At 47.0% G+C, this 23,078-nt stretch overlaps 1 protein-coding gene across 1 annotated transcript in view; it reads left to right on the forward strand.

The window, feature by feature from the left end:
- Positions 1 to 23,078, forward strand: part of prox2 (prospero homeobox 2) — a 53,197-nt gene that overhangs the window by 24,592 nt on the left and 5,527 nt on the right. The window lies entirely within an intron of this gene.

Consider the following 23,078-nt stretch of genomic DNA (forward strand, 5'->3'; position numbering starts at 1 on the left):
CTTGGCTGGTGGTTTGTAGTCATTGACCATGTATATTGTTACTCCAGTAGATGGTGTTCTATTAATTTTATCGTTATTGTTGAACTTAATGATGTTCATGTCCATGTAGACCTTTCTATCCAGCAGAGATTGTATAGTTGTGCTATTGACTAACTTACAGTCACCACATTGGACCAGAATTTGTACTTGTCCTCTAATCTTCTTCTTAGGCGGTCCCTTGTATCGAGGATGACTTGCTTCCACCAAAAAGGGATGAGTTCACAGGTATTTCGATGAAGGACCTGATATTCCCAGTTCCACCCTTTAACATGTAGTTCGGAAGATGCCTGTGCATGGATTTTTTTAATGTGTGGTGTCCTTTGCACACCAGCCACCACACAGGCTTGACAGAGCTAAGTCTTGGTCCAGTGGCAAGGATTAACCAAGACGACTGGAGACCAGCTCTGCTGCACGGACCTAGTGCGCACACATATTGCAGTGTGGCTGGCCTGTGCTGTCCCAGGGCCCTCGCCTCGGCTGGGCCCTGAACTCATGCCTCTCCTGGGCCCCGATCACGTCACTCTGCAATCTCTCGCTGATCCTTCGCCCTGACCTCGCTGCTCCTGCTATACCTGCCCCGCTCCAATCACCGACCTAGACTTTTGTGATGTCCAATCCAGTCGTCCTCTTCACTGCCGTCGCCCTCTTGCACCAGCTCGCACTGCTCCCTGAAGTGGTACGCCACCATGCTGTCCAGGGGCCACTCTCTGCTTGCCTTTTATGGCCCCGACCTGCCACTGGTGTTTCCTCATTGGGAAACTTGTACTACCATAAGCTACAATCGCTGACTTCAGCAGTTCCACCTTTGCAAGCTTAACAGCTCTAGTTGCCTTTTTGTACAGGTGAAACGAAATTACATGTGCATCCGTGTCTATTTGAAATCTTAGGTTGTTGCTAAACTCCAGCTTAAGTGTAACACACTGGGAGTCATCCAAATCAATAGGGCTGACCTCATTGATGACAAAGACTTCTTTTGTCCTTGGTTCTTCATCAATTGCTCTCACTGTCTGTCTGTATGCAGGAGATTCTTTTCCACGGCATTTCACTGTGAAGCGGTTGCTCTTGTTGTACATATTCACAGAGGCTGGGCACAGCACTCTGTTGTGGAACTCATGTTTCTTCCCACAGTTCCAGCACTCGCCAGTCTTTGGGGATTTTTTAGCATTGTCCCAAAGCCTGCCTCTGTCACGCCTTGGGGTCTCCCTAGCGTTAAGTACCACACTCACATTCTGTCTCTTCAACGCCCCGATGACTTTGAGTTGCTCCACCACGCTTTGCACCGCGTGATAGAGCTTGAGGTTAGATTAGCCTCTCAAAGCAGTCCCTCACAAATCTGCAATTCCAAACAAGAGTCGGTCTCTGAGTATCTCTTCCGGCGTTATAGAGCATAGTGGTTATGTTACTGGATTAATATTCCAGAGGCCTAGACTAATGATTCGGGGGCATGAGTTCAAATTGCACCTCGGCAGCTGGGGAATTTAAATTCAGTTAGTTAAATAAATCTGGAATAAAAAGTCATTATCAGTAATGGTGACCATGAAACCACCAGATTGTCGTAAAACTTCACTATTGTCCTTCAGGGAAGGAAATCTGCTGTCCTTACCCAGTCTGGTCTATATTTGACTCCAGACCCATAGCAATGTGGTTGACTCTTTACTGCCCTCTGAAATAGCCTCGCTACCCACTCAGTTGTAGATGGCGGCTCACCACCACCTTCTCAAGGGCAATTAGGGATGGGCAATAAATGCTGGCCTTGCCAGTGACGCCACATCTAGTGAATTAATTTTTTTGTTTTTTAAAAAACTTTTACCGTGTTTTCGCAGTGCTGTACAGTACAGGTCAGACATTTCACCAGCATCCTGCATTCTCCTGTTAAAGTTAATATCTCTCAAAAGGAACATTCTTGCACGGTTGGCACTACCTGTATTGAGAGAATTTCTCCAGCACAGACTCGATCAGGTCTCTGTTTCCATCCATGGCCCAAGCTGCCCTCATGGACTAGACTTCACACGCTTCTTCTCCTATTACTGTGAGGAGTGTCGACACCTGCACTCATTCCATCTTCATTTCAAAGGAGTTTAAAGGGCTAGACTTTTGGCACATCATCACCCATTTAAGCGCAGCGATTCAGGCTATCATCCCTTTTTGATGAAAAATGGAAACTAGCACCTGATCATAGCCCATTTATCGCCAGCGCAACCTTCGGCATACATAAATGAGCTGCATCGCCCAGCCTATTTTTTTTCTTAAATGACGTCATCCTTGTGCAAGGCTGAGAATACTGGTTATAATGGAAACTAGCACCCGATTATCGCTCAGATGATCGCCAAGCACTACCTTCGGCATTTTGCCCATAATTTGCCCAAATGATCGCTAGCCCAAAAAGACGCTGAATCACCTGACCTCAACTCGGTACTACGGACGCCATTTTGTAACTCGGAGGATTGTTAATAAAAGGCTGCTTGAAGTGCTTGTCAGGAGAAGCAATTTGTGAGTGATTTTAAGGGCGTTTTTGACTCATGCCAATCATCTAATCACATTTGTATTTATTGAGGACAAATTAAGGGCATTTATAGTGATGTGGCCTGTAATTTCTCAACCAGTATTGATGACTAATTACATGCTGCAGAATAGAGATGGGAGAGGGTTTAATGAGGGGCATTATGTACCCAATAAAAGAGGTGGCAGACTGCTATCGAGGAGGAGACGTTTCACCCAACGCATTTACAGGCACTGCCCGTTGAGGTTAAGATTACTGCGGAACTTTCCTTCTACGCATCGGGCTCCCTTCTGGCCTCAGCTGGCGATATCTTCATTTGCAGTATCTCTCAGCACCACACACATTGCTGCATTCGACAGATGCTTTATGCACGCAGGATGGACTTTATAACCTTCCCTATGACCAGTGAGGCACAGAGTGAGAGGGCTTTGGGGTTCTTGAGAATAGCAAACTTCCCCAAGCTGATGGGAGCAATAGACTGGACGCACATCTTCCCGCGAGCATCTTAACAGGATTCAGAGGTGTTTCAGAATTAAAAGGGATTCCACTCCCTGAATGTACAGCTCGTTGACGACCACAAGCAAATAATCATGCCGATAAATGCAAATTTTCAAAGGAGCATCCAAAGGTGCATATCTTGCGTGAGAGCCCTGTCTCTGACCTGTTTAATAGTCAGCCACAAGGTCACGTTTGGATGCTGGGGGATAAAGGATATGGCCTTGCCAGCTGGCTCATGACTCCCCCCCCACCCCCACGTAAGCCCCAGACAGAAGCCGAGAAGTGCTACAATGAAAGCCATATAGCTACAGGCAATATTGTCTCAAAGACAATTGGAGTTCTGAAGCAGCACTTCAGATGCCTGGACCACTCAGGAGTCAACCTATAATACCACCCTGAGCAGGTTGCTGAGTTCATTGTGGTGTGCTGCATGTTGCATAACCTAGCTATCAGGAGAGGATAACAATTGCCAGATGGGACCGCCAGTCCACCTCAGGAGAGAGGGGAGGACAATCAGCCTGGCAATGATCCCGTTACATTTCATCCTGGCCTGTCCATGGCCAATGGTTGCAAGCATTGTATTGATATTTTACCTTAGGTTATTAGAAGACACTTCACAACAATTGTAAACTTAAATAAAAATTTATAATTTAACAGGTAATTTGAAATTTATTTTAACAAACATATATAACATCCACCCCGCGCCCCCCCAACCCTCAACAGTGAACAAAATTTTTAACGGAACAATATAACAACACCTTCCCACCATTCCCAACAATCAACATTCAACAATTAAAAAAAATAACAATAATATACGGCCTACCCCCTCACCACGCTTCCCTCCTGTACCTTGATCACCCTTGAGGTGGGGGGGGGGGTGGTGATGTCAGCAGAATGACTTCAGTGGATGGAGAAGATGTTTGCGAAGAAAAATCTTCCGAGTCAGAAGGAAGTTCTTCCTCCTGTCTCGCATTGGTCGTGCTGGTTGGTGGTACGGCACCTTGGGGTGCAGTGCCGTATCCCGAACTATCGCGTGATGCAAGACATCGACAAAGTCGACCGTTCGCGCGATTGCCACAAATATCTGCTCCATGCCCTCTGTTATTCTCGCAGACAGTGTGGCAATGTTGCTGGTCAACCCACCAAGTGCCTGGAGGAGCTCTCAACCTATGTCGACGCGCGCCCTCGACAATGACACCATGTCCTCATTGACATTTCCCGTCGCAGTGCATGCCTACCTCGCCAACTCAACCTCCGCGGGATTGGCGTGGGCACTGGATGACTTGGAGTGGCCTGCCGCTTGGCCCGCTACTTCATCCATTGAGGATGACGCTGCCGCAGGTACCACAGATGAGACATCAGGCTTGGTTTCGTCCTCCTCCTCCTCACTTTGCTGGTCATCACCCATGGTGATCACGGCCTGCAGCGGTACAGGTGTTGCTGCAGGGGCCTCTGGTTGTGCCTGGGGAGCTGGAAAACATAATTGAGGTTATTGGAAGGGAAGGGGAGACATGAAAATGCTTGCGCTGCGCTGGCATATGTACAAGGGGCAACACTACTGCAATAAGTGTGAACGAGAGACGTTCCATATGTACAAGGGGCAACACTACTGCAATAAGTATGAACGAGAGACGTTCCATATGTACAAGGGGCAACACTACTGCAATAAGTGTGAACGAGAGACGTTCCATATGTACAAGGGGCAACACTACTGCAATAAGTGTGAACGAGAGACGTTCCGTATGTACAAGGAGCAACACTACTGCAATAAGTGTGAATGAGAGACGTTCCATATGATCAACGAGAGTGCAGAACATTACAGAAACTGTATGTATAACATTACATCATTCATATATTATAATAAAATGGCATTAAATTACTTTAAATTACCACTGGTTTACTACTGCTTTACACATTACTTAAGTGGCGCAACAACGGGATCTGCACCACCACCGGTGGCAGAACAATTATGGGTGCCCACTAATGCTGTGGCACGTTCTTCCAGATCGGTGAGAGGGTGCAGCTCAGCAGGCCCTCCTCCGGTCCGCCTGATTCTTAGACATCTTCCTCTGCAAACGTGACAAGAGCATGGCATAAGCCTAGGTACTATTACAGAAACACAACAGATATTGTAATCCACAATTAGTCACCTCACATGCTATTCATCGTTAACATTAATGTTATATGCTAATATGGATTGTATCCACAATGGATCCATGGTTATAACATCTATGTTCAGAGAAAATATTTAATAAGATCGTGTTTGTGAACTAATGCTTGACACCAAATATCTCGCGTACAATCTCCAGGAAAGGCCCCATTCACGGGCCGTGTAATTCACCTCCTGAGGGGAGGTAGGTGGTTTATTTGAATCAATGGAGGTTCCCCGGGGGGGGCAGGGAAATCAGGACCATTGGTGAGCTCGGCAATCACAGGGGAGGGGTCACCGTATCCATGGGCTGTGCTCAGAGACCTCCATGTGGCCGGAGCTAATGTCCCAAAGTGTCCCAAGGCAGACAGTGAGCCAGGGCAGTTCTTCCCCAGTCCAGGCTGGGTCACTGTGTGAGTGACAGCAGCCGGAGAAACTCACACAGTCTGGGCAAAGGTGACCAGACCCCTCAGTGCTCAGTCGTGCCTCATCCACCAACTTAACCAAAAAGGAGATGGTGCCCAAGTTAAAGATTTGCTCACAGCACACAAGACATCTCCTTCTAAACTAAAGTGGTAGAAATGCCTAATGTTTGAGTTCTGTCTGTTTCCAGTCATTCCTTTGGCCACAATTTTCGATCAAAGCCTTTAAATAATAACAATTAATACTGTTGATTAAATGTAAAGCATCGCAGCAAAATTAGAATTAAAGGGCGCAGGTTCCGACTCCAGTCCAAATCTTAGCAAGGAAGCTACCTAAGATTACCCAGCTTAATTACAATCCGGCAGATTTACATTCTAATTAATGAGTCAGTGCATCATTACAATTTGAAATGTAATAATTTAATACCTACACTTGCCGATGCAACCAGACTATTCCAGCGCTTGCGGCACTGGTCAGCCTCACGCCTATCGTGGACCACCGATGAGACAAGGGCAGCGATATCGCCCCATATTTTTTAATATATGCGGGGTGGGGGGGAGGTTTCCCACGCCCACCCCGGGTTAATTGGGCCCACCGATTTTCCACTTCATTCACCATGGCCTCATCAGAGAAGGCTTTCGCCCTCCTTCTCCCTGAAAGCTCCTGCTGCATACTATTATCGCAAGATTCTTCGTTTGATATTTTACACACTGCATAAACTTCTGTTCACCTTCCTTCTCTCTCTCCCTCTCTTTCAGTCTTCTGAGCATATGCAGATGACCCCAGATCTCCTGAATCGCGGGAAAAGTTATTTGCTGGAAAAAAAAAACACGCATGCGCAGAACGACCATTGCTATGGAAGTCAGCCTTGCACGACTGAATAAATCGCTATTGCCCATTTCACATTGCTAACGCTATTGCCCAAATGAAATAGCCAAAACTAGCGGTTTTTAAAATGGGTGATATTCCAGTGATTCTGAAGAATAAAAAAAGCACTAAGGCCGGATAGTGATCATAGTGAAAAGTCTAGCCCTAAGTGTCTTTAGGCTCGCTTGAATCTTTCCCACTTCTCCGCAACATTCACATCATGGATTTTGAGAGCCTGAGGTGGTGGTAGAGCACCTCGCGACACCATCGTGTACGTGCTTTAGTTTTTGTGCAACTTTATAAACTGTGCTGGCCACCGAGATACCCATCAAAATAATGAAAGTCGCTTTAAACAATCACTACCACCGCTGCCACTATGTTTCGATACCTCTTTAAAATAGTAGGTGTAGCCATGAGTTGCTATAAAGAATATTGCCATTTTATTGACATATATAAAATAAGTTAACTCGGAAATTTTAGGAGCTGAAAGTGTTTACTGCTTATGAGATTACAGAGAGAGAGAGAGCAATGGAATCACCTGACGAGTCACATGACGAGTCGCATGATGAATCCCATGATGATGATTCAGATGCTACGTACTTACAACCAACTTATGCCTTGCGTCACAGAGATGTGTGGGTGTATGTTTATTAGAGAGAGCACGTGTAGCGCTGCAGCGCGCTGGAGCACCAATGTATGGGTCTACGGCAGCCTGCGACACAGGTGGAAGGCCAGACAGCTCTCTGCTGGAGGAGGGCGGGAGGTTGAATGGTAAGTCTCCATTGAAGCACTCTCACACTGACAGCTGGCAGAAAGCAACAGCAATGAGCAATGTTTCCCCTCATTTCCTTTTGGGCTGTGCTGTCTCTTTAATGGGCTGCTCGGCCCATTCAAAATTTCGCGCATGCGTGAAAGTTCACACTTGAAATGCCGTTCCTGGACTGCAGGCAGGACCGGCAGACAGCCACACAGCTTAGAGGGAACGTTGGTGATGGGTACAGACTTCGTGAGAGCATGTTTCCCCAAGCTCTTGGATAAAGGAGGTGTCTATCCTTAGCGAGGAGGATGTACAAGAGACACAGGGAATGTGCAAAGCTGTGGATCATTTAGATCAACCATGAAATTCTTTGCTAAATATTAGAAATTTAAAAAAAAAATTAACTCTGCCTCAACTGTTTGATCTTAGTCTCTTTCCTATTGACCTCTTGACTGAGAGTGTGATCCTTGTTTTCCTGCATCACTGACCCCCGAGTTCAATGACCGGTCATGTACTGAGCTCGCTTCCCTTCCTCGTTCCTGCAATTCAGCGTGAGAGAATCTTCGAGAACAATGGGAAGCTAATCCCGGGTGTCTGACTCAATTCTGTCATGGCTGTTTTACCTCTCTGTTTCTTTATATCATGAAGGAGAATTCAGTGGCTGTTTTTCAAAATTAGAACACTTTAGAAGAGTTTTTGCAGTCTCCAGCACTGCTCTCCAGTTCTCATAATAATGTTAGTGCTAGATACATATAAAGGCACAAGCAACCCCGCCACACAATACTGCTCCCCGATTATCAAGATCCATGACGAGACCTTGGACAATGTGGACCACTTTCCACACCTTGGTAGCCTACTATCACCAAGGACGACATCGATGACAAAGTCCAACATTGCCTTCAGTGTACCAGTGCAGCCTTCGGTCGCCTGAGGAAAAGAGTGTTCGAAGACCAGGACCAAGCTCATGGTCTACAGAGCAGTAGTGATACCCACCCTCCTATATGCTTCAGAGAAATGGAACATGTACAGTCAGCACCTCAAAAGCACTGGAGAAGTACCACCAACGCTGCCTCTGCAAAATCCTGCAAATTCATTGGCAGGATAGGCACACCAACGTCAGCGTTCTCTCGCAGGCCAACATCCCCACATGCCCGATACTAGACTCCTGAAACAAGCACTCTACTCTGAACTACGTAATGGCAGGCGAGTCCCAGGCGGGCAGAAAAAACGCTTCAAGGACACCCTCAAAGCCTCCTTGGAAAAAATGTAACATCCCCACCGACTCTTGGGAATCCCTGGCCCAAGACCACTCAAAGTGGAGGAGAAGCATCCGAGAAGGCGCCGAACACTTCGAATCTCTTCGTCGGGAGTACGCGGAAGCCAAGTACAAACAGCGGAAGAAGCGTACGACAAATCAAGCACCCCATCCACCCGTCCCTACAACCATCATCTACCCCCCACCTGTGACAGACTGTAGATCCCGACATCAGTCACCTTAGAACTCATTGTAGTGTGGAAGCAAGTCATCCTCGACTCTGGGGGATTGCCAAAGAGAGAGACAAGTACTTACTCAGCTTGCACACCAGATGGTGCTGTTCTAGGAATCTACATCTAAGCTGCTTTAGCATAGTGGATCAGAGCTTTCACCATAGCAACAGGAGTAGGCCATTCAGCCCCTCGAAGCCATTCAAATAGATTATGGCTGATCTGTACTTTAACTTCATTTATCCGCCTTGGTTTCATATCTCAAAGCAGTTTTAGGTTTTTGTAAAGTTAGTGATAGGATGATAAATTACATAGAATTATATAGAACGTACTGCGCAAAAACAGGATATTCGGCCCAACTGGTTTACGTTCCACATGAGCCTCCTCTCATCTAACCCGATCAGCATAACATTCTCGTAAATGTGATATCTGAAATTCTCCTTTGGGAATTGCGCTGAATGGTAAAGGGTTGAAGTTTTAAACGGCTCAGTCTCCAACTGAGAGGGCAACAGGAGTTGACAGCTCAACAGACAATCAAATCAGAGGGTGATCAGTGACCCAAGCACAGATTCATCCCTTAATCTCCTGAGAGTATCTCCCAGGAAAGACACAGGCCTGTTCACTCACCCACGAATATGATGTTTTCTCTGAAGTGCAAGGCAGTATTAGCACTCTTCAACGATTATTTAATCACATGTGAGAGGTCAGCCAGCCAACCAGTACATGGGGTGATGGTTCCTCTAAAATGGCCCAGAGAAGGTGCACAAGATCCGAGCCCGGACACTGTCCCTCTCCCTTTCCTTCCCCTTTATTTCTGTGCCGAATGGTCCTGACTCTGGATGGTGCATTCCCACAACAGCACTGTGTGAGTAAGGGCAGTCAAATAAGCCAAGATTGTTCCAGCACACTCACCACCTGTTTCAGTATTAATTTTTCTTCTTTAAAGCTATATCTTGGGTGAAATTTTGTGCTGATCAATGTGCGTCAGTGGAGAAAGGGATATTAGGACATGTACCAGGAGCATTAGAGCTGTAAACCTCCCCTATTGGTCTGTATTTGCCCCAGAGTCAGATTCAAACACTGCCAGTCCAGTATAGCTTCGGGCACTTTTAGTAGTTCAGTACAGTTCCAATGCCGGAAGAGCAATGATATTAGTACTTCTTGATGCTGTCAAGTTTAATTTTTTACTCCTGCCTCTGAGTCAGCAGGTTGTGGGTTCAAGTCTCATTCCAGAGTCTTGAGCACAAAATCTCGGCTGACACTCCAGTGCAGTACTGAGGGAATGCTGCACTGTCGGGGGTGCTGTCTTTCAGAGGCCCCATCAGCCCTCAAAGGTGGATGTAAACTAACCCAGGCCACTAAGAGCAGGGGAGTTCTCCTTGGCTTATATTTATCGCTCAACCAACATCACTGAAACACATTATCGGGCATTTGTCGCATTGCTGTTTGTGGGAGCTTGCTGTGTGCAAATTAGCTGCTGCGTTTCCTGCATCACAACAGTGACTATCGTCAAAAAGGCACTATATAAATGCAAGACTTTATTTTACCACCAGTCTCCTGCAGACTCAGTAGAGCTCTGTTACCTGTAGAGAAACCAGTGTTTTGACAATATCCCACTCATGCATGTGCAGCATCTAAATTCTCTGAAAATCGGCCTGTTATGTTTTCCAAATGAAACTTGAATTGTCAGTGAGGATAACTGTGCGAGATTATTTTTTGTTGTTGGTTTAATTGTTTTACTTACAATTTGACGGTGAGTCAGCCCCATGTGTCAGCAGTGCTGCGCTTATGAAGGTATTTGGCTTCACAACGCAAGCTTGCTGACTCGCTGGACTGGATTAGCAGGTCACAAAGGAGGCAGTTGCTCTGACGGCAGAATGCAAGACATCCGAGAATTGTAGCTCCGCACTGCCAGCAGGGTTACAGAGTTCTGCTTGTTTACTTTGATGAATGCTTGTTGATAGTGGAAGAACTGCACATCAGCAGTCAATGCAACTCGTCTAGTGTGCAGGCCCTTTAGCTCCAGAGTAAAGCTTCCTTTTTTTAGCGCCCCATCAAACGCAGAGTAAACCTGCTTGTACCCATCCTTCAGCTGAGATGTTAAACTAGGAGCATGGCTGCTCATTTCAGTAATTCAGGTGGACGTTAAAGACCAAAGAAGAGGAGGGAATTCTCACACTCTTCCCTTAACTATCACCACCAAAACAGATGGAAAGACTTGAATTTTATACAGGTCCTTTTACGGCCACCGGACATCCCAAAACACTTTATTTTTGAAGTGTAGTCACTGAAGTGTAATAAATGTGGCAGTTAATCTACAAGCTCCCGCTGTTATGTTCAGAATAACTCCACAAGACTGTATTGTAAGCTCAAACTTTTTTAAAATTTCAAAATATACTTTATTCATATAAAAATTTGTACAGTACATTCAAAAGCAGTTCAGTACATTTAGCTGCGGTCAGCAATCCCATACACTACATTTGGGTGCTGACGGCAGTTCCGTTCGATACATTTCCTTGCTTTTCAGTTCAAGTACAATTCGGTACAATACGGGATACATTTTAGTACGTTCAACAAATTACATTACATGTGTCACTATACAGTACACGGAATGGGTGACGGTACATTTACATTTTTCTTTTCAACGAAACAGACCTTGCATTGTACATGGCACTACATAGGTGTTTACAGATCATGGTGCTCCATGTACACAAAAAAGAAGTTACAAGTACAGCCCGAGGGGAGTTTTGCACTGATTCCTGCCCCCGGGTTTACCGTGACAGAAGGGCTTTAAACTGTGGCCCTTCCCCACCGTGCCTTTGCGGCGACTGCACCAATTTTAAGTGCGTCCCTCAGCACATAATCCTGGATCTTGGATTGCGCCAGTCTGCAACATGCAGACGTGGACATCTCCTTGCTCCTGGAAGACCAGCAAGTTTCGGCAAGACCAAAGAGCGTCTTTGACCGAGTTGATGGCCCTCCAGCAGCAGGTGATGTCTGTCTCGGTGTGTGTCCCTGGGAACAGCCTGTAGAGCACAGAGTCCTGTGTTACGGAGCTGCTCGGGATGAACCTCGACAGCAACCACTGCATCTCTTTCCAACCCTGCCTTGCGAAGGCGCAATCCTGAAGGAGATGGGTGACAGTCTCGTCTGCCCCGCAGCCGACTCGGGGGCACCGTGCCGTGCTGCTGAGACGTCGACTGCATGAACGCTCTGACGGGTAGGGCCCTCCTCACCTCCAACCAAGCTACGTCTTGGTGCTTGTGTGACAGCTCTGGCACTGAGACGCTCTGCCAAACGAGTTCGACAGTCTGCTCGGGGAACCACCCGACACGGTCCACCCTCTCCTTTCGTAGGGCGTCCAGGACGTTACGTGCTGACCACTGTTTTATGGCCTTGTGAACAACTTTTCCACGAAGGACTGGTGGACAGGCATGGTCCAGCTGGTGGGGGCATTTCGCGGCAGCATGGCCAGGCCCATCTTTCGCAACAAAGGGGACAGTTAGAACCTCAGCATGTAGTGACACTTGGTGTTTGCATACCGGGGGTCTGTGCACAGCTTGATGCAGCCGCACACAAAGGTGGCCATCAGGATGAGGGCCACGTTTGGAACATCCTTTCCTCCACTGTCCAGAGATTTGTACATTGTGTCTCTGCGGACACGGTCCATTTTGGACCTGCAGACAAAGTGGAAGACGGTCCGGGTAACTGCCGCGGCACAGGAGCGAGAGATGGGCCAGACCTGTGCCACGTGCAGCAACCCCGAGAGCACCTCACTCCTGATGACCAGGTTCTTTCCTGCCATGGAGAGGAAGCGCAGCTTCCATCATCCCAGTTTTTGCTTCACTTTGGCGATACGCTCTTCCCAGTTTTTGGCGCACGCCCCGTCCGCTCCGAACCATATTCCCAACACCTTCAGGAAATCTGGCTTGACGGTGAAGGGAATGGAGGCTCGGTCAGTCCAGTTGCCAAAGAACATGGCCTCGCTCTTGCTGCGATTGACCTTTGCTCCCAAGGCCAGTTCAAACTGGTCGTAGATTGCGAGCAATCTGCGGACTGACTGCGGATCCGAGCAAAAGACGGCGACGTCGTCCATGTACAGGGAGGTCTTGATCTGAGCGCCTCCACTGCCTGGGATCATCACCCCTCTAATGCCCGCATCCTTCCTGATGGACTCGGCAAAGGGCTCGATACAGCACACAAACAAGACAGACGAGAGAGGACAGCCTTGCCTGACTCCAGATCTGATTGGAAAGCTTTGAGTTTCCCACCCGTTGATTAGAACTGCACTACTGGTGTCTGTGTAGAGTAGTTGGACCAAATTGCGGATACCCTCCCCAAACCCCATTTTGGAGAGCAGGTCCATCAGGTACGTGTGCGATATCCTGTCAAAGGCTTTCTCCTGGTCTAAGCTGATTAAGCAGGTGTCCACCCTCCTGTCCCACACGTAGGTGATCGTATCCCTGAGTAGCGCGAGGCTATCAGAGATCTTCCTGCCGGGGACAGCGCAGGTCTGGTCCGGGTGAATCACCAGCTCAAGAGCAGACTTGACCCTGTTGGCGATGACCTTTGACAGGATCTTGTAGTCCACATTTAGCAGCGAAATGGGCCGCCAGTTTTTGATTTCCTCCCTCTCCCCCTTCTGCTTATAGATGAGGGTGATGATGCCTTTCCTCATCGATTCTGACATGCTGCCGGCCAGAAGCATACCTCTGTACACTTCCAGCAGGTCTGGGCCTATCCAGTCCCACAGAGCCGAGTACAACTCGACCGGTAAGCCGTCGCTTCCGCGGGTTTTATTCGTCTCGAAGGACCGGACGGCCTTTATCAGCTCGTCCAGAGTTAGCGGGTGGTCCAGACTCTCCCGCTTGCTGTCGTCTAAGACCTCCGAAATAGATCCTCTGCATGTCAGGCTGCGAAGACGTCACAGAACCGTCTTCTTCCTTTAGGCTGGTGATCACAGAGCTCCCCCTGTGTACCTTTTGGAAGAAGAAACGCGAACACGTCTCATCCTGCTCGACGGAGCGGACTCTGGAGCGGAAGATGATCTTGGAGGATTCTGAGGCAAAGAGCGAGGCTTGCTGGCCCTTCACCTCTTCGAGTTCCTCTGCGACATCGACCCCCATCGACTGCAGCAGGAGCAGGTTTTGCATATTCGTCTGGAGTTGGGACAATTCTCTGTCACTCTCTCGCCTCCTGAACATCTTTGAGGATGAAGAACCTCTTGATGTTCGTCTTGATTGTTTCCCACCAGTGCATCGGGGAATCACAGAGGGGTTTTACGGTTCTCCAACCTTTGTAATCCCTCTTGAGTTCTTCAACGTTTTCCGGAGACAACAGTTTCACGTTCAGCTTCCATATCCCTCTGCCAACTTTCTGATTTTCCTGTGGGTGACAGTCGGCCAGTAGGAGGCAGTGGTCAGAGAAGAACATCGGCGTGACGTCGGTGGATCTGACCTTGAGCGTGTGGGACACAAACAGGAAGTCTATTCTGGAATGGACGGACCCGTCTGATCTCGACCTGGTGTATCTGAGCGGTGCTCCGTCTGCAGGGTTGCTGAAGACGTCACACAGCTTGGCATCTTTTACCGCATCCATCAGGAGTTTGGACGTGGCATCCAGTTTGCTGTCGGCTCTGCTGGATCATCCAGCCGCATCGATGATGCAGTTGAAGTCACCACCCAGAATGACCGGCCTGGACGTTGCCAGTAGCAGTGGGAGCTGCTGGAAGAGGGCCAGCCTCTCGTTCTTGAGAGCTGGGGCATAAACATTAATTAACCTGAGAGGGGAGTTTTTATACATTACGTCTGCTACGAGGAGGCAGCCACCCACCACCTCCTTAACTTCGGTGCTGGTGAAGTGGCCTCCCCACAGCAGAATGCCTAGGCCGGAAGACCGGCTGTCGTTGCCTCCTGACCATATGGATAGTCCATGGGCCCACCATTGTGACCACTGCCGGTAACTGCTGTCGTGCGGCAGACCGCACTCCTACAAGAACAGTAGGTCCGCTTTGACCTTGGCGAGGTACCGCAAGGTGGAAACACATCGCGTAGTAGATTTTACGTTACGCACGTTAATAGTAGCAATTTTAAAATCCATTTTAAAGCTATTTTTTACAGTTACAAACATTACACTTCACGTAAATTGTCCTTTAACTCCGAGAACTGCTAAATGGCCAGTTCCAGCATGCGTAGGTTATTACTATAGGAGCTAAATTAAAAAGTAGGACCTCAAAAGTAGTAATCTCGGGATTGCTACCAGTGCCACGTGCTAGTCAGTGTAGGAATCGCAGGATAGCACAGATGAATACGTGGCTTGAGCAGTGGTGCAGCAGGGAGGGATTCAAATTCCTGGGGCATTGGAACCGGTTCTGGGGGAGGTGGGACCAGTACAAACCGGATGGTCTGCACCTGGGCAGGACTGGAACCAATGTCCTAGGGGGAGTGTTTGCTAGTGCTGTTGGGGAGGAGTTAAAATAATATGGCAGGGGGATGGGAACCAATGCAGGGAGACAGAGGGAAACAAAAGCAAAAGACAGAAAGGAGATGAGGAAATGTGGAGGGCAGAGAAACCCAAGGCAAAGAACAAAAAGGGCCACTGTACAGCAAAATTCTAAAAGGATGAAGGGTGTTAAAAAAACAAGCCTGAAGGCTTTGTGTCTTAATGCAAGGAGTATCCGTAATAAGGTGGATGAATTAACTGTGCAAATAGATGTTAACAAATATGATGTGATCGGGATTATGGAGACGTGGCTCCAGGATGATCAGGGCTGGGAACTCAACATCCAGGGGTATTCAACATTCAGGAAGGATAGAATAAAAGGAAAAGGAGGTGGGGTAGCATTGCTGGTTAAGGAGGAAATTAATGCAATAGTTAGGAAGGACATTAGCTTGGATGATGTGGAATCTATATTGGTAGAGCTGCAGAACACCAAAGGGCAAAAAACGTTAGTGGGAGTTGTGTACAGACCTCCAAACAGTAGTAGTGATGTTGGGGACAGCATCAAACAGGAAATTAGGGTTGCATGCAATAAAGGTGCAGCAGTTATAATGGGTGACTTCAATATGCACATAGATTGGGCTAGCCAAACTGGAAGCAATACGGTAGAGGAGGATTTCCTGGATGGTTTTCGAGACCAATATGTCGAGGAACCAACTAGGGGGGAGGCCATCTTAGACTGGATGTTGTGTAATGAGAGAGGATTGATTAGCAATCTCGTTGTGCGAGGCCCCTTGGGAAAGAGTGACCATAATATGGTGGAATTCTACATTAGGATGGAGAATGAAACAGTTAATTCAGAGACCATGGTCCAGAACTTAAAGAAGGGTAACTTTGAAGGTATGAGGCGTGAATTGGCTAGGATAGATTGGCGAATGATACTTAAGGGGTTGACTGTGGATGGGCAATGGCAGACATTTAGAGACCGCATGGATGAACTACAAGAATTGTACATCCCTGTCTGGCGTAAAAATAAAAAAGGGAAGGCGGCTCAACCGTGGCTATCAAGGGAAATCAGGGATAGTATTAAAGCCAAGGAAGTGGCATACAAATTGGCCAGAAATAGCAGCGAATCCGGGGACTGGGAGAAATTTAGAACTCAGCAGAGGAGGACAAAGGGTTTGATTAGGGCAGGGAAAATGGAGTACAAGAAGAAGCTTGCAGGGAACATTAAGACGGATTGCAAAAGTTTCTATAGATATGTAAAGAGAAAAAGGTTAGTAAAGACAAACGTAGGTCCCCTGCAGTCAGAATCAGGGGAAGTCATAACGGGGAACAAAGAAATGGCAGACCAATTGAACAAATACTTTGGTTCGGTATTCACTAAGGAGGACACAAACAACCTTCCGGATATAAAAGGGGTCAGAGGGTCTAGTAAGGAGGAGGAACTGAGGGAAATCCTTATTAGTCGGGAAATTGTGTTGGGGAAATTGATAGGATTGAAGGCCGATAAATCCCCAGGGCCTGACGGACTGCATCCCAGAGTACTTAAGGAGGTGGCCTTGGAAATAACGGATGCATTGACAGTCATTTTGCAACATTCCATTGACCCTGGATCAGTTCCTATGAAATGGAGGGTAGCCAATGTAACACCACTTTTTAGAAAAGGAGGGAGAGAGAAAATAGGGAATTATAGACCGGTCAGCCTGACCTCAGTAGTGGGTAAAATGATGGAACCAATTATTAAGGATTTCATAGCAGCGCATTTGGAAAGAGGTGACATGATAGGTCCAAGTCAGCATGGATTTGTGAAAGGGAAATCATGCTTGACAAATCTTCTGGAATTTTTTGAGGATGTTTCCAGTATAGTGGACAAGGAAGAACCAGTTGATGTGGTATATTTGGACTTTCAGAAGGCTTTCGACAAGGTCCCACACAAGAGATTAATGGGCAAAGTTAAAGCATATGGGATTGGGGGTAGTGTGCTGACATGGATTGAGAACTGGTTGTCAGACAGGAAGCAAAGAGTAGGAGTAAATGGGTACTTTTCAGAATGGCAGGCAGTGACTAGTGGGGTACCGCAGGGTTCTGTGCTGGGGCCTCAGCTGTTTACACTGTACATTAATGATTTAGACGAGGGGATTAAATGTAGTATCTCCAAATTTGCGGATGACACTAAGTTGGGTGGCAGTGTGAGCTGCGAGGTGGATGCTATGAGGCTGCAGAGTGACTTGCTTAGGTTAGGTGAGTGGGCAAATGCATGGCAGATGAAGTATAATGTGGATAAATGTGAGGTTATCCACTTTGGTGGTAAAAACAGAGAGACAGACTATTATCTGAATGGTGACAGATTCGGAAAAGGAGAGGTGCAACGAGACCTTGGTGTCATGGTACATCAGTCATTGAAGGTTGGTATGCAGGTACAGCAGGCGGTTAAGAAAGCAAATGGCATGTTGGCCTTCATAGCAAGGGGATTTGAGTACAGGGGCAGGGAGGTGTTGCTACAGTTGTACAGGGCCTTGGTGAGGCCACACCTGGAGTATTGTGTACAGTTTTGGTCTCCTAACTTGAGGAAGGACATTCTTGCTATTGAGGGAGTGCAGTGAAGGTTCACCAGACTGATTCCCGGGATGGCAGGACTGACCTATCAAGAAAGACTGGATCAACTGGGCTTGTATTCACTGGAGTTCAGAAGAATGAGAGGGGACCTCATAGAAACCTCATAGGGTTTAGACAGGTTGGATGCAGGAAGAATGTTCCCAATGTTGGGGAAGTCCAGAACCAGGGGTCACAGTCTAAGAATAAGGGGTAAGCCATTTAGGACCGAGATGAGGAGAAACTTCTTCACCCAGAGAGTGGTGAACCTGTGGAATTCTCTACCACAGAAAGTAGTTGAGGCTAATTCACTAAATATATTCAAAAGGGAGTTAGATGAGGTCCTTACTACTAGGGGGATCAAGGGGTATGGTGAGAAAGCAGGAAGCGGGTACTGAATTTGCATGTTCAGCCATGAACTCATTGAATGGCGGTGCAGGCTAGAAGGGCCAAATGGCCTACTCCTGCACCTATTTTCTATGTTTCTATGTTTCTATGTTTTTATGTTTTACTCTGAAAGTCTACTGCACCTGGGCTGTCGTGGTCGTCGTCCTTTGCCGCGGGGGTGTTTCGACCAGGGGACTGCTGCAGTTCTGTCATTAAGTCCAATATGTCCTCTGCACTGTCCTCGTCTGGTGTTGGTGGTTCCCTCTTTTCCTCAGTCGCGGCGGTCTCGAGCTGGTGTGCTTTGATTGCTGCGTCGCTCCCGGTATTCCGGAGGTGGGGTGTGCTGGGCACTTCGCTGCTCCCGTTATCCCGGGGCTGGTCTGCGTTGGTCGCTTCTTCGCTCTCGGTGTTCCGGAGCTCGTGTGTGCTGGGCGCTTCGCTGCTCGCGGGTTCCTGGAGCAGGGCTGTGCTGGTTGCTTCACTGCTCCCGGTCGCCTGTGGCTGTGGGCTGGCATATTGCCTCTTGTTTTGGTGTCGGTGGTGAGAGGCTTTTTCTCGCCTTTCCTCATCAGACGAGCTGCCGCCGCTGCTTTGTATCGAGGTTGCTAGCCGCCTCTTCCCTGTCGTTTCCGCCTGTATTGTAAGCTCAAACTGCTGTGACCTTGGTCTCTTTAATGTGACTCCAGAGTGAGGAAACACATGGTAGATTACCTTTTATACCTGCTTGCCCAGGGTGCACAGGTGACCCTTAGGTCGCCCACAGGTGTGCCCCCTGGTGGCAAGTCTTACATATTGGTGAGGTTTACATACATACATAACACCTGCAAACAGCAATGTGAAAGTGACCAGATAATATGTTTTCAGTGATGTTAATTGAGGGATAAATATTGGCCAGGACACTGGGGATAACTCCCCTGCTCTTCTTCAAAATAGTGACAAGGAATCTTTTAAAAGAAAGAAAGACTTTGAAATGTCTTTCACAACCACCGGACATCTCAAAGCGCTTTACAGCCATTGAAGTACTTTTGGAGTATAATCACTGTTGTAATGTCCAGCTGAGAGAATAGTCAGAGCTTTCTCATCCAACAGACGGCACCTCCGACAGTGCCATGCTCCCTCAGTACTGGAATGTCAGCCGAGATTTTGTGCTCAAGTCTCTGGATTGGGACCTGAACACACAAGCTTCTGACTCAGAGGTGAGCGAGCTACCCACTGAGCCACAGCTGACTCATATATCATTTATCTCATTGCCATTTGTGGATCATGCAGTGCAAAATGGTGGCCCTGTTTGCCTACATATCAACAGTCATTCAATTGCACGTGAAGTGGTTTAAGATGTTGCTGTAGCACTAAATGTTTCCATGATAAGTGTCTCGCTTTCTACTCTACCACTCCAAGGACTTGAGCTAGGCTGACACTCCAGTGCCTTGGTTTAATGTCTCATCTGAAAGAGTACAGTGCAACAATTCCTCAGAACTGCACTGTTGTGCTCAAGTCTCTGGAGTGGGACTTGAACCCACAACCTTCTGACTCTGAGGTGAGAGAGCTACCCACTGAGCCACAGGTGAAATCATTAACGATGCTACAACTGGCCAGGGTTGCCACTGTGTTAGGCAGCGGGAGGGGGACACCAGAGTTCCCACAACTGTTTGCTCTCGAGTAAGAACAGGACTGGGCTTGCCTGTGATGCACTCCACAGTTGAGTAGCCAGCCCACAATCAGAGGAGCCTTTACCCCAATGTGAGTCAGTGCCTCCAGGAGAGAAGAGGGGAGGAAAGTGTGTTTTAAAAAAAATCTTTTTCATTCAAAAAACATCTGTCAAAATTAATTTCTATGGGCCACTATTAGAAAATTAATTCGAGAGAAAGCGCACAAAAGCAAAGACTGTTTTAAGAATTCATCCCAACCCGAGAATTAACTAAAAACAAAATGTTGCTGTGCTTTTTGATTCTGATGTCCTCAGACCGCCATAGCACACTCTCAATTTATTTCAGGCAGCAGCGCAAATACCCTGTGCTTACAGAGCGCACAGCACTCGTACTTCTGTGGTCTGTGGGCACCACAGACACATGACATTTGCGCTGCTGTCTGAAATGAGTAGCCAGTGCTGGTGAAGTGGGTGCAGTACCCACAACTTGTGTTTCTGACGAGAAGCAGTTCAGAGTTACAGCCCGTGGGTGTGTGTTTTATTTTTAACCTTGCAAAGAGCCTGAAGTTATAAGTTGTTCCTACAGCATCAACAGTGAACAATACTTGCATTTATATTAAGATGATGCTCTTAAGGTAAGTTCAGCTTGCAATCATTTAAAACCACACAACGCATTCTGTTTCACTGGGGATGTCAATTAGGGCCAGACAAAGTAGCTGGAGCAATGGTATTTTTCACATACCACATCAGTCTGTAACAATGAGGTTCTCTGAGGCATTCCAGTAACATTCACAGTATCATAAAAGTGTTGGAATGGCTTCATTCACATATAAGCCCAGTGGTGATGGCGTGAGTGGGGGGTGGGGGGAAGAAGTGGGTAGTTGCCCAGGCAACCACATCTCGGAGTGTGGTAGCTTGTTCAACTGGTCAATCCCCATATACCAAAAGATGCGGGACGGTCATAGGTCAAGTCTTTAGCTTCCTGTCCAGAGTCGAGGAAATAGTTAAAACTGTATTCATATCCTATCCGCAGAATTTATGCTAGGCCACTTCAGAGACCAGTTAATAGTCAAGCATGTTGGTGTGAGATTGGAGTTACATATAGGACAGACCGGGTAAAGACATCACTTTTCTTTCCCTATAGGACACTAATGAACCAATTGGACAATCTGACATCTTTATGGCCACTTTTAGTTTAACTGATAATTTCAAGATTTCTTTTTTAAACTGAATTCAAATTCTCAGACGCCCATGGTGGGATTTGAACTGAAGTATTGAATTATTATTCCAACCTCTAGATTACTTACTAGTCCAGTAACGTAACCTTTAGCGAAGGAAACTTGGCATCCTTACCTGATCTAGCCTTTGTGTGGTTGGCTCTTAACTTCCCGCTGAAGTGGCCTAGCAAGCTACTTAGTCGTATCAAACTGCTTCACCCACACGGACTGCAGCTGTTCAAGAAGGCAGCCCACCACCACCTTCTCAGGGCAAGTAGGGATGGGAAATAAATGCTGGCCTTGCCCATATCCTGAGAAGGAAGATAAAAAAAACATAATAAAAGAGGGATAGTGTGGTGTGCTTTGTTATTTTACGAAGTGTGTTATAACATAACTGTAAATTTGATTCTGTGCGTTCATAGATTGTGTAAAAGTAAACCAGTTTGTTGGTTTACAATTTATCTCATCTCAGTAGAGTGTTCATTAATACATCTTCCTGAAAATAGGAGAGACACATAATGACACTTGTGAGATTACTGTATTCAGTGTACACAAGGCGAGGTTTCATTCTTACGACCCCCGTATAATTAGATATCGGGCTGTAAAGGTCCTGATCGTAGGAAATGGAATCTGTGAACAGCAATACCCATGAGGCCAAACCCAAGAGAATCCCTAAACAGTTGGTTTCGTGAGCGCAGCAATAGGTGAGGCTGTAACCGCAGTCCGCATCAATTGGTGCGATGAAAAAGATTTCATATTGCTACTCCTGCGCCAGGAAAGTGGCACTGACGCAGAGCACCGCTCTCCCACTTGACTTTTCACCCACGGGCCACTGATCCCCATTAGGTCCATAAGAGGGGCCAATAGGAAACAGACCTGTGCTTTCCATGCCTCCAGTTGCTGCTCTTGGGAGCCAGGAGAAGTTTGTTGCCAGTTTCCGCCTTTGTATTACAGTGTGCTGATGAGGCGAGTGTACCGGATGCCTGGCACTGATGGCACAATATCACTATAAAAGTGCCCAAGTCTACTTTCTCTCTTTGGTTCTAATGGTCCTACGCAAAATTAATTTGTGATGATCTTAACCCAGTGGAGTTTAGACTGCCCACCAAAGCTGCTCACCTAACTCAGCTCCGAGTCAGGTCTGGTGTATTGGCTCGATTCCCCATAACACTGTGCATTTACCACCAGACCCATTCAGGAAACCCGGTAACATATGGATGGAGGATGGTAAAACATCTATGTAAAACAACTATGTAACATCTACATAGAAAAGCAGAATATTTTTTTAAAAGGTGGGAGACTAGTAAAGGTTACTATTCAGAAAGATTTGTGTGTTCTTGTACACGAATCATGGAAAGTTAACTAGCAGGTACAGCAAGCAATCGGGAAGGCAAATGGTATGTTAGCCTTTATCGCAAGGAGTTTGAAGTATAAGAATAAGGAAGCCTTGCTGCAATTATATAGCTCTTTGGTGAGACCATACCTGGAGTACTGTGTACAGTCTTGGTCTCCGTGCCTAAGGAAGGATACAATTGCCTTAGAGGGGGTGCTATGAAGGTTCACTAGATTGATTCCTGGGATGAGAGGAGAGATTGAGTGGAATGGAGATATATACTCTCGAGTTTAGAAGAATGAGAAGTGATCTCATTGAAATGTATAAAATTCTTAGAGGGATTGACAGGGTAGATGCTGAAACATAGAAACATAGAAAATAGGTGCAGGAGTAGGCCATTCGGCCCTTCGAGCCTGCACCACCATTCAATAAGATCATGGCTGATCATTCACCTCAGTACCCTTTTCCTGCTTTCTCTCCATACCCCTTGATCCCTTTAGCCATAAGGGCCATATCCAACTCCCTTTTTAATATATCTAACGAAGTGGCATCAACATGCTGAGAGGCTGTTTCCCCTGGCTGAAGAGTGTAGAACTATGGGGCACAGTCTCAGGATAAGGGATCAGCCATTTAGGACTGAGATGAGGAGAAATTTATTCACTCAGAAGGTTGTGAATCTTTGGAATTCTCTATCCCAGAGGGCTGTGGATGCTCAGCATGACTGTGATCGATAGATTTTTGA

Source organism: Pristiophorus japonicus, chromosome 4, assembly GCF_044704955.1.
Source record: "Pristiophorus japonicus isolate sPriJap1 chromosome 4, sPriJap1.hap1, whole genome shotgun sequence".
NCBI classification, from domain to species: domain Eukaryota; kingdom Metazoa; phylum Chordata; class Chondrichthyes; family Pristiophoridae; genus Pristiophorus; species Pristiophorus japonicus.